Source organism: Corylus avellana, chromosome 10 (assembly GCF_965113065.1).
Source record: "Corylus avellana chromosome 10, dhCorAvel1.hap1.2, whole genome shotgun sequence".
NCBI classification, from domain to species: Eukaryota; Viridiplantae; Streptophyta; class Magnoliopsida; order Fagales; family Betulaceae; genus Corylus; species Corylus avellana.
In genome coordinates, this window is record NC_142499.1 from 6,857,536 (window position 1) to 6,867,765 (window position 10,230).

Below are 10,230 nucleotides of genomic sequence, written 5' to 3' on the forward strand. Positions count from 1 at the left end.
CATCTGCAAGTCCACATATGGGGCATAAAGTGTCCAGATCTACTCCCTTCTTAGCCAAGTTCATCCTAGTTGGTAGCAGATTATATAAAGCTTTCCATAAAAGGAGTTTAGCCACATTTGGTATCTTGAGATTCCAACATTCCTTCCATGCTATCCCTTCAACGACTCTAGACGTTCCACTACCTTGCTTGGCCATATTATCCATTTCCAAAAAGTAGGCACTTCGAACGGAAAAAAGTCTATTTTTTGTACCCCACCAGATAAGTCGATCCTTTGTAGGTAAAGGACTGATAGACATATTTCGAATTACCTCAGCTTCGTCATCCAAAAAGATCTGTGCAATAAGGTCACCCTTCCATGTTCTCGTGGCTGGATCAATAAGGTATGAAACGCGAGCATTCCAATCAAGAATCTTCTGTGGTGATTTCACCATGTATGTGGTTGCCTGCGAGATCCATTTATCACCCCAGACGTGAATGTCCTCCCCATTACGAATTCTACAGAAAAGTCAATTTTTGGAACATGATGGGAAATATTTGGCTTTTAAAATTTTTCCAGCCAAATATTCTGGGCATTGTAGAAGTCTCCAAAGTTGCTTTGTTAGAAGTGCTTTGTTAAAATTCCCCAGATCACGAAAACCCAGACCGCCTTGGTCCTTGGAAGTACCCATTCTTGCCTAGCTCATCAAGTGTATTTTAGAAGTGTTTTCCTTATGTCCTCACCAGAAGCACTGTATCAACCCTTGTATTTCATTTCAGAGGGCTACAAGTAATGGGAGGACACTCATACAGCATGTTAGAATAGTTTGTACCACCGCTTTAATTAAAACCTCTTTCCTTGCTTGCGTTAGAAACTTTGTCTTCCAATTATTAAGGCAATTCCAGACTCGGTCTTTTATACTTGCAAAAGCATGTGTCCTCAACTTCCCAACTAGGGTTGGAAGCTCAAGATACTTTTCATAGCTTGGAGTAGCTTGGAGTCTCGAAAGTTGAGTAATTTCCTATCGCTTTTCTAGACTTGTATTCCGGCTAAAGAGGATAGAAATCTTCTCCTTGTTGAGCTTTTGTTCTGAGGCTACTTCATATTTTTTTAGGAGCTTTGTTAATCTTCTCCACTCGACCGAATTTGCTTTGCAGAATATCAGGCTATCATCTGCGAAAAATAAATGACTTAAACAGGGGCTGTTTTTGAAAGTAGGGACCCTTGTCAGCACTCCATTTTTCTCAGCTCAAGATAATAAGGCACTGAGTGACTCAGCACATAAGAGAAAAAGGTATGGGGATAATGAATACCCTTGCCTAAGCCCTCTCGAAGGTTTTATGTGTCCAGCTGGCTGTCCATTGACTAGAATAGCATAGGAGACCGAGCAAACACAACTCATAATCAACCTTTTTCCAGCTCTCCGGGAATTCCGTTTTATGCATCACTGCTTCTAGAAAAGCCCATTCCACTCAGTCATATGCCTTACTCATGTCTAGCTTAATCTCCATGTAACCCACCTTACTCTACAATCTCGTATGAATAGAATGTAGAGTTTCGTAAGCCACCACAATATTATCTGAAATTAGCCTTCCAGGAATGAAGGCACTTTGATTTGCAGAAATGACATAAGGAAGGATCAACTTGAGTCGGTTTGCCAATACCTTTGCAATGATTTTGTAAATGACATTGCACAGGCTAATCGGCCTAAAGTCAGATACGCAAACAAGAACTGTCTTCTTTAGGATTAAGGTAATATCTGTCACGTTAATGTTGATATTCAAATCAACTTCATTTAGGAAATGTAACACAACATTACATACCTCCCTTCCAACCGTCTTCCATTGCTGTTGATAGAAATCCTCCGAAAAGCCATCAGGACCTGGCGCTTTTAGGGGTGCCATCTGCATCAAAGCTCTATGGACCTCATCCTCGGAATATGGAGCAAGTAAAGAAGTCTTCATGCCTGCCGATAGTCTTTCTTCAATAGCCCCTATATATTCATCAATATCACGCGGCTCTGCCAATGTAAATAAGTCATGATAAAAGTCAATGAATGCCTGCGCCACCTCATGTTGGGATCTACAAGTACGACCCATTCAGTCATCAATTTGCTCAATCCAATTGCAATGATGTCTCTGATTTGCACAGGCATAGACACATTTGGCATTGCGATCACCATCTCTCAACCAATTTTCCTTTGCCCGTTGTCGCCATTTGAGCTCGTCTTGTTCCAACATGACATTTATTTCTTCTTTGAGCCCTTTTCAGCTTGCATGTTGAGTGGATTGGCCGCTTCTTGAAGTTGCTTTAATTCTGTTGTCTTCTTTAGAATACTTCTCTCTGTCAGTGGCTACTGTTTTTTGACCAATTTCTTGATAACCTTTTGACACCCATGTAGCTTCTGTCTGAAGACCGTCCAAGGTTCCTTAGTAGGATAACACACTGCCCATGCCTCATGAACATTTCTTTGAAAATCCCCATTCTTGGATCATCCCGCTTCATAGCGGAAAGGCCTCCACTTTTGTCTTCTAAAGGTCCCCTTCTTGTTTATAGTAAGAAGAATCGGAAGATGATCTGAACTACAACAAATCAACACATCCACTCTCACATCCCATGTAGGCCTCCACCCTATCCAATCTTTCCAAAGTGTACTCATTACCCGGACGCCCATTATTCCATGTGTACTTTGGGCTCTTGAATCCTAGATCATGAAGTCGACAATCCTCCAAAGTACGTTGAAATTCTTCCATTTGCCCCCTAGGTCGAATAATGAGTCCTTTTTTTTTTTTTTTTTTTTTAGCAAGATTTACTATTTCATTAAAGTCTCCTACAGATACCTATGGAGTGGGTTGGAGGGAGTTGAGATGTCTAAGAAGAGCCAAAGATTCTTTCCGTTTTGCAGTATTCGGATGTCCATAGAACCCGGTGAATTTCCAATCAAGCCATGTACCACAACTACCAATCACCGCATTTATATGTCGGCGGCTATAATTTTGGATGTCAACAGTTAAAGAATTTTTCGAAAGCAACAATAATCCACCACTATGACCCACACTATCAACTCTAAACATATAATCGAAACCCAATTTTATTCGAAGATAATCGCAATTTTTATTTTGCTTTTTGGTTTCCATAAGAAAAACCAAATCGGGTTCCTTTTCCTTTACCAAACGGCGAAGGTCATGAATTGTCCGAGGGTTCCCAAGCCCTCGGCAGTTCCAACTTAATACAATCAATGGTTTGCAGCCCTGCCTGAACAATATGAGCATTAAAAGGTACAATTTTCGAAGTTCTTACTTTTTTCCTTTCAACTGTGTCACCTTGATTGGAGTAGGATTGCAAGCTTTGTTGTTCGTGGAGTTCTGCATGTTTGTAAGTAGCAGAGTTGCGTCTTTTCCTTCCCAGAGAGGGAGTTTTTGTCACAGAGTTTCCCTGGGCCCGTGTGTGTGGACTGTCCAGTGTGGATCCTCCAGATTTTAGCTTCTTGCATGGCCCAGTTTGGTTTGAGGCGCCCACGTGTCCCAGTAGAGGTGATATGGCTTCTCCAACACCCATCAAGCTCTTTTCTTCTCCCATAATATTCCATACCATTTTTTGCTGAATATGGTTCCATTGGCCCATATATAGTTTACCTGATCGCATCACACTTTCTTCCCCATGATATCATGCCAGGTTCATGTTGTTGCTGCCGGAGTGTTCATGCTCTCCCTGCTTGGAAAGAAAATTACTCTCCATTCAATACCCCAAGCAGCTATCTCCTTGAATGACGAGATTGCCTTGCATAGGAGAGTGGGCATCTTCAAGATTCTCCAATAAAGGAGTCTGCCAGGTTTGGTGAGTTTCCACGTTGGCTTCCACTTCCAGAGAGGGAGAGCAAAGATCATTAGGAAATCTCCTTTTTTTTTTTTTCTGACTTTCCCAGCTGGCAAGGACTCTTTGGAGAGGAAAGCGCAGCTTGCTCTTTCCTTGTCTAGACCTTTGGGTATTTCTCTCTCCCCTTATTTCTTTCCATATTGTCCCCAGAGTAACTAATCGCCTCATTATCGCCATCAGCCATCAATGGGTCCTGAGCTTCAAATGGAAACTCCTTCTCTGCTTCGTAACATGCATGGGCGGAAATCCCATCATTGTCTCTAGCGGTTACATTCCTTTTCGAGACCCCAATAATGCCATCCCGCTCCGTCATTTCCGGCGCCTGTGATCGGAAAGCTTCATGGCTCGCCCCCGCCATATGTTCTTCAATCCTTTCTCTCTGCCTTGATTGCCTTTTTCTAGCCAAGGTCGGCTTTTTGGGACTCTAAGCCATGGCCCGTATTCAAAATCTAAACTACCTCCTGGCTTACTTTTCCCATCACCTTTCAAACAATCTACACGGCCATGGCTAATCACACTGCAACTAAAACAAAACCTGGGTATTTTTTCATATTGAAAAGGCACCCATAGAGATTTGTCCTTCAGTTTCGGAGTACTCCCCATCGGAATGGGCTTGGTTAAACTTAAGTGTACCCTAACTCGTAGATACTCACCCCAACCCGTTCCATCCATGTCGGTGTCGACTTCTTCCACCTTTCCCACTATGGATCCAAGTTTGAGTTCTATCTCTCTCTCCATGCATACCAGTAGGAGATCATATATTCGGATCCAGAATAAAGCTGAATCGAACTTCATTTTATTGGGTGGTGTATACCCATCCAACTCTTCAATCGCAAACAGTTGGCCTTCAAAGATCCACGGACGACCTTCTAGTACTCTTGATCGATCCCAATAGTGTTCAAAATCCAAGTGGAATAGATTTTCCCCAATGACTTTGAAGTGTAGTGAACCCGTCGGCTTCCACCCTTTGATTAGGGTACATCGGATATTGTCCTTCCCAATAATCTTGTTTGCAATAAGCTTGCCCAGTAGCCAAGATTGTCCCCTAGATTCCAAGGCCTCAACAACACCTTCAATTGCCTCTATCCCAACGCTCCCCTCCTCTGACAAAGAGAATTTTCCCTACCTCGTCACCAACTCGTCAGTCATTCTTGTTCGAGAAACTCACACTCTCCAAGAGAAGGAAATTTCGTTGTCAATCCCTACACAAACTGTGAAGAAAGAATAGGACAAAAACTCCCTCTCCTCTAGGGTTGTGAAAACGGCGCCCTAGAGTGTAAAACTTATATGAACCTAAGCCTATTATGTGAACTTCTAGAATAATAAAGAAAAAATTACAATTAAATAAAATCATAATTTAAATAATGCAAATAATAAAATAAAAATATATTTGATTGCTGGAATAAAATCTTCATTAAAGTCCCCAATAGAGCAATCAAGTCTTTTCTTATTGGATTATTGCATTTATTTCCGTTCAGCTTTTTAATCTTCCCTTTGCATCCCATTTTGACCTAACAAACATCAGAATTAGCCAAACCTCGTGACACAAGACTTTGTAGATATTTGAATTAGCATTCCAACGCCATCAATCTTGCTCAAATCAGATATCCGAAAATTTGAGATATAACATTTTTAGTAAAACTCATCAGGTGTGAATTTAACCAAAATGGGTAAAACTGGCTTGCATCATTTAAAATTTTAAATTTTAAATAACATCACTATTTCATTTGAAACCAAATAATCCAATTCCAGAAAAGAGAAGGCATTCGTTAGAAAGGTTATAAATTTTGGACAAAAATTTCTTCCGAACCAGTCTGGAGAAAATATCCTCCAACCCATTTAAAATAGTGCCAAGTGTCGTTAAACATTTAAAATGCACATTAAATTCTTAAGGTCATTAATAGCAGTTTACTAATATAGACTAACGTTTTAAATGTTTATAGACATTTGGCATGATTTTAAATGAGTTGGAGATGGAATTGGTGGCTCATATTAATACCAGTGGAAGGCCAAGTAGGCGAGAGCGGAGTGAACATCGCGATCAGTCCGTACAAGTAAGGTTTAGGGTTTTTCTATATATATGTATGATGTAATCCTGAATCATTAAGAGTAAAAATACAGCCGTCTCTCTGTGGACATAGGCAAATTGCCGAACCACGTTAAATCTGTGTTTCGGCTCTCTCTTGATCTCTCTTTCCCTTTGATTCTATATTATTCATCAATTATTGTGTACGGTAACAATATATATATATATATATATGCTGAATCACTCTTTAAAGGTAATCTAGAATTGCGACATGAGGCGTGTGAACTCACTTTTTTTAACGGTTAAACTGGTTTTTTAAGGCATAATTTTTAATCTATTTTTTAATAGTAAACCGGTCATTAAATTAGCTTAATTAAAAGCATTTAATTATATTTCAATAATTTTCCTTATACGTGATTTCATTAAGTTCAAAAATTTAATATACGCTATTTCTCATAATTTATTAATTTCCAAAACTATATAAAGAAAATATTTAGAATTTAAAAACATACTACATTAAATTAATTAACTACTCATAATTGGCCATTTAAGTCATAAAAAATAAATAAAAAATAAAAAAATTCTGCCGTATAGCCCATTTTTTTAAAAGGTTATTTTTTTTTTCTTTATACTTTTCGTTTTAAACCAAGTATATCTATAGGAACAAATTTTTATTATTGGAAAAATGTAAATTCAATCCTTATGGTTTATTTGAATTTGCAATTAATTTTTTGTGGTATCAAAATGAATTCAAACATTCTTGAGGTATGCTAAAAAAATAATTAGTTCCTACAGTCAAATTCCGTTCACTGACTTAACAGATTCTAATAGCCTAAAACATTAGAGCTAATATAATTGTGATACTTGTCCTATTTAAGTCAGTGTCATACTAAGGAAATTTGTTAAATTAGTGGACGGAATTTGATTGTAGAGACTAAATTATATTTTTGACATACCTCAAGGACCTTTGAGTTCATTTTGATACCATAAGAAGTTAATTGTATATTAGGTAAACTACAAAGATTAATTTTGCATTTTTCCCTTTTATTAAAACAAAAAATTGTTTATTTTCCTCTGTATTTTTTTTTTTTCAAATGTTCAAAATTATATGCCTTTGATTTGTACGATATTATTTTCTCAGAATTTATTACTTTCCAAAACTACATAAAGACAATAATTAAAATTTAAAAACATACTACATTAATTAACTATTCATAATCGGCCATTTAAGTTATAAAAAAAAAAATAAAAATTGGCCATATATACAGCCCATTTTTTTGAAAGGCTATTTTTATTTATTTATTTATACTTCTCATTTTAAATTAAGTATATCTATAGGAACAAATTTTTATTAAAAAAAGAAATTTTTTATTTTCCTCTGTATTTTTTTTCAATTGTTCAAAATTTGAAATTGTTTTTGATCATTTGGGAAAAAAAAAATAGATACATTAAATGTTGAGTAAAAAAATGTAGTATTATTTTGTATTCATAAAAAAATATTTTGTTTCTTTTTATCTGTGAATTTTTTTTCTTCTTCGAATGTTCAGAAGTATACGAGTTTTATTTGTATTGAAATATAATAGGCATCACACCAACAATATAATAGATTCTTACTAATTTCTATTAATGGTTTGCAAATCAAAATCCAAGTTTTATTCTTGCTATTTTATTATTATTTTCTTCTCTTTATACTTCTTTTCATTTTAAACAACTCCGACGGGAACAAAATTTTTACCATGTTTTAGTTTATATAAATTAAACTAAATTCAATGGTAGTCTTATGTTTTAATTCATCTGTGTATGATTGTGTCATTAAGTATATGTTCAACACACTTTAAAAAAAAGTGCATGTTCAATAATGTACTGGTATATAACTTTTAGTATGCCATTTCATTAGAATAAGCATGATAGATTTTTTCACTTGAAAAGTAAGATGGGGATACGTTTAAATTTTAAAATTAAATTACATAGAAGAATCCCACGCATAGCACAAGTTATGTGCTAGTTACTATTAATTATCATAATCGAATCCTCTCTAGTCCATTTTGGACTGGAGAGCATCCAACTGATAGCCAGGTTTTCTTAGGATTTCTTCTAAGAAATTTTGAGGTCATAAATGGGACACATATATATCCCACTAATAGAAATAGAATAAAATATTATTTAAAATTTTAAAAAAATTAAAACCTAAAATATTAAAAAACTAATGGGGTGGTTGGCCACCCCATCTTTGCCATAGGGGGTGGCCGCCACCTTGGTTAGGGCTAGGTGTGGATTCAGCCACCTCATGGCCCTAGGGGGTGGTTCGGCCACCCCCAAGGGCCAAAAAAAAAAAAAAAAAAAATTAAAAGATTGGCATTTGGGGGTGGTTCGTCCACCTCCCAAAAGCCTCCGTTAGGGTTGGGTGTGGCTTTAGCCACCCCAAGCTGTGGGGGTGGTTCGGCCACCCGCAAATGCCAATCTTTAATTTTTATTTTTTTATTTGGCCCAACCACCTCCAAAGGCCATGGGGTGGCTGAAGCCACACCCAGCTCCAACCGGGGTGGCCGGCCACCCCTTATGGCAAAGATGGGGTAGCCAGCCACTCAATCAGTTTTTTAATATTTTAGTTTTTAAATTGTAAATAATATTTTATTATATTTTTATTAGTAGGACATGTGTCTTATTTATGGCCCTAAGACTCTTCAATCCATTTTGGACCGGAGAGGATCCGAGTCCTTAATTATCATGATCATATTTAATTACTAATTATATTTACTTTACAACTAATATAATCATTAAAGTTGTTGCGAATGGCATTTAGCCCAAGCTTTAGCAAATAATTTGCTTTCGAAAATTACGTCAGTTTTTGCATGCATCCACGTGGTAATTAAAATTAAAACATGACCACATGGTATAAATAAAATCGTCTAATTGGCTGCACATTGTTTGGATTCTTTTGCCACTAACATCGATATCCAAATCCAATCATGGATATCCAATCAACTTTTTAGGATTTCCATTTGATGGGCTCCTTTAGAGGGGCACACTACACACATCCCTCCTTTTTTTTTTTTTTATTTTTTTTTTTTTATTATAATTATTATTTTTATTTTTTTATTCAAATATGGGAAACGGGTTATAGAGGATCGAACAACAATAATAGGGTGGACACCCTGGCAATATAACCCAAACGAAAAAGACAATACAAACAAATAGAGAAACAATAGGCAATGGTTTCTTTCATAATTCTAAAAGAACCATAAACGAGCTAAACCTTTTTAAGAGCCGCGCGTGGTAACAAACGGCAAAAGAACTCAATGAAGAGCCCGAACCGGTAAAGGCAACAACCATCATGAAATAGTTGTTGTAGGAAACTTACTGCCACAAGCCATAATGGAGCCATTGATGAAGAACGAACACCAACTACAAAAGTCTCTTCCATTGGATCAAATCAAATAAGAACCATGAGACAGTAACCCACAAAAAACAGAAAAATAAATGTAGAAAAAAGAACAGAAAGACAATAAAGGAGAAACAACCACTCCACAAAATAGCTGCTCCAGCTGCCAATTGGACAAGAAGCTGAAGATCCAAATTTGTTGATTTCTAATTGGAGCCTGTTGGATTTGTCAAGTGATGATACTTTCTCAAGAACATGATCAGGGAGTATGAATTTCTTTGTTGTTTTCTTATTATTTAAGTCACTGTGATTATAAATATTGTATAGAATAGGATGGGGAAATTGCATTTGAAATAATCTTTTAAGTGTATTGAGTGTTATATATATATATATATATATATATATATATATATATCAAGAATATCACTTCTATAGCCAAGTTTGAGATTCATGATCCATTTGTAAAAAACGTTATGTATCCCCATGGCCAACAGCTTATAAAAACACTTTATTATTATTTTTTTCTTCGTTGTGTGATCGTGCACGAACAAACGATTCATATGATGGATGTTACGTTTTTGTTTTTTTTGTTTTTTGTTATTTTTTGTTATTTTGTTTTTTTTAATTAATGCAGAACTAGCTCTTGTGGTTTATTTAGCTCTTCATGGTATACAAATTGGTTGAGAATAAAAAAAGCAAATAGCTTTCTAATCCTGACTTCCGTCTAAGATTTAGACACAATCCATTAATGTGGTGCCATGTCTGACAAATCAAATAGTTACATGTGGCTGATTTGATTACTCACTGGCAACAAGGCATGTTAGACTTAACACGTCATTTACTTAAAGCCATGTGTGTTCCATGTCAACTCACCTCTTTTTTCTCACCCTTTTCCTCTGCAATTAACAAAGAGATAAACATTACCAATAAAACATCTCAGTCATTGATGAGGCAACATATACTGTGT